Source organism: Protobothrops mucrosquamatus, unplaced genomic scaffold, assembly GCF_001527695.2.
Source record: "Protobothrops mucrosquamatus isolate PMUCROS unplaced genomic scaffold, P.Mucros_1.0 scaffold2501, whole genome shotgun sequence".
NCBI classification, from domain to species: Eukaryota; Metazoa; Chordata; class Lepidosauria; order Squamata; family Viperidae; genus Protobothrops; species Protobothrops mucrosquamatus.
This window is the reverse complement of record NW_015388566.1, coordinates 14,120-17,109: the sequence shown is the minus strand read 5'-3', so window position 1 is coordinate 17,109 and position 2,990 is coordinate 14,120.

Here is a 2,990-nt window from a genome sequence, read left to right as displayed (position 1 = left end):
CAGAGCATGCTCTCCTGCTGGATCTAAAGACAGTCCCATAAGTAACTTGGACTGAAGCCACAAAATATTTCAGTATCCTGAATTGCACCTGGAAGCATACTAAAGCCATTGCAGCTCCCAGAGCAGTACTACTACACATGTCAAATGACCTGCACCTTTAACTGGCCACACAGCTGCATTTTGCACCACCTGAAGGTTCCGATCCTTTTCAAAGACAAGCTCCAGGTAGAGCTTGTTACAATAATCCAAATGGGAAGTGACTAAGGCATGAGTGACTGTGAGCAGTCCTATTCTCTCAGAATGCCTCCGGTCTGTTTGTTTATTTAACTGTCTATCATATTTAAGATACGATGTTTATAGTGACGTCTACTAAAAAATATCTGGCATGGAGCTTGGCAATATTTGATGCTGATGCATTGCTTTGCAGCAGATTTATTTTTCATTCACCTCCTTTAAATCAAAGAAAACAACAACACAGAATGAGTTAGGCAAATGGGAGCAATATCCACAGCTGTACTGGAACCCATGAATGCCATGATAGGGATCCCTTGTAAATAGGGATTAATTACAAAGGAATAACTTAAAAGGTGAACATAATGTGATGTTTCTAAATGTGATAAATAAATAAATAAATACATAAATAAATAAATACTATTTCAGACCAGTCTCTTCTTAAAAACTTCCAGTGTTGGAGCATTCACAACTTCTGGAGGCAGGTTGTTCCACTGATTAATTGTTTTAACTGTCAGGAAATTTCTCCTTGGTTCAGACATGTCAAACTTGCGATGTCACATGATGTCGCATGACGTATCGGAGCTTTTTCTCCATTGCTGGCACTGGGGTGGGCGTGGTTTCCTTGTGACGCGGCCAGCCTATGGCCGGCCGTTTGACACCCCTGCCTTACTTCTAGGTTGCTTCTCTCTTTGATTAGTTTCCATCCATTGCTTCTTGTCCTGCCTTCAGGCGCTTTGGAGAATAGCTTGGCTTCCTCTTCTTATATTTTATGTATATAATAAAAGCAGCGGTTACACATTCGTGCCTTGCTCAAATGTCTACTATGAAAAAAAAACCAATGATAGGTAAAGATATATTTTCTGTTCTTACAGTATTGCACATTGATGCCAAAGAGATTTTACAAACTGAAATGGAAAACTTCATACTACTGCAAGGATATTTCTAGTAAAGCGTGTTTTTCAGGACAAAAACCTAGCAACTCCCAACTCAGGTTCATTCATTTAGTATAAAGTACTTAGGGCACTCATATTTTGTTCGTCTTCCATGAGTTAACAGGAAGCACATCCAAACCAGCTGTAGCTATTAAGGCTACAGTGAGCCTCAGATGAGGCCTCATGCAGCATTTATTCTAATACAATACTGAATTTTGCTGATATCCTTATTATGTAGATTGAAAAAAGGAATTTGAGCAAGGGTAAATGGCCCTTTCACAACACTGCATGGGAAGGAAATTTCTCTTATTTCTGAGTCAATACTCAGTATATTGCATTTTCAGACCTTCTCTTGCACTCTGGCATTATTCCAATTTAATATCTTATGCACCTCTCCTGATACTAGGATCATAAATATCCACCACATGCTTCATTTAAAATATCCTACAAAATAATAAAATGATATCAAAAGACCCCAGACTCTAATCTTCCAATATATCCCTAACTTGAATTTCTTAGGAAAGAAGACTTAAAAAAAAAAGTTCAGAAAATCAAAAACAAAATATGTAATCCAATTTATGTACTGTTCAGTTATTCAGATACAAGCAGATGCTATCTTCCTTTTTTTAAAAAAAAATCCAATATGTAGGATTTTTCTGTAACTTTCTAAGCAAATAGTAAAATATAGGCAGTCCTCGATTTACAACAATTCATTTAGTGACTATTCAGACTTACAATGGCACTGGAAAAAGTGACTTATGACCATTTTTCCTACTTGCAACCTTTGTAGCATCCCCATGATCATGTGATCAAAATTCAGATGCTTGGCAACTGGTTCATACTTATGACCATTGTTGTGCCACAAGGTCATGTGATCACCTTTTGCGACCTTCTGACAAGCAAAGTCAATGGGGAAGCCAGATTCATTTAACAACCAGATTACCAACTTATCAACTGCAGTGATTCACTTAACAACTATGGCAAAAAAAGCTGTAAAATGGGGCAAATCTCACTTAACATATGTCTCACTTAACAATAGAAATTTGGGGCTGCATTGTGGTGGTAAGCCAAGGACTACCTGTAGTTAAACTAAAAATGAGGCAGCTGAAGTGTCTCGATCACTCTCTATTAGCAACTGTGTTGAAAGAGATCTATAAGGTTTCATATGAAAAGGACTAGTATGAAAATATTTTTAAAGTATTCATTACAGTGACTCAGTAGATCTGAGAGGGAGGGATAAAAAAATGAAAAAATATCCTTGATTGAAATTAGTTGACCAGTGAAGAAGTTATTTGTAAAGCATAACCCTTGTTTGGGTATCACTTCTAGCTTGGTTGCGTGAGAAAACAGAAATAAGCCAAATTTATATTTTACTACGACAGGAGAATTTATGGTTGTAGCTGAACTTGCACCTGAAGAGCTCTGTGCTGAGCTCATAGTACAGCACGCCTTTCTGAACTGAGACATTTTGTATTCTACTTTATTGACATTATTGCTATCACAATCCTCCTATGTAGTTACAAGGTAAGATCCTGACTTCTGTTTTCCTAATCAGTTGAATGAGTAGGTCCCCAAGACAGCAAAGGAGACTGCATGTCAGTTTAGCGGGTTAGCTAATTGGCCAATTTCTGCCTTGTTTCCCTTCTGTTTAACAGCTCTTCTTATACCCCCATGGTTACAGGCTTCTGCAAGGCACAAAAACAAACCAGGAAACTGCAAGCAATGCTAATCACCTATAAAGTACTTACAGCCTCAACCTGGGGAATCTAATAGCATAAGCTTAGGCATTTTATTCTTTGGACTACCAGGAAAGTTTGCCTGTTG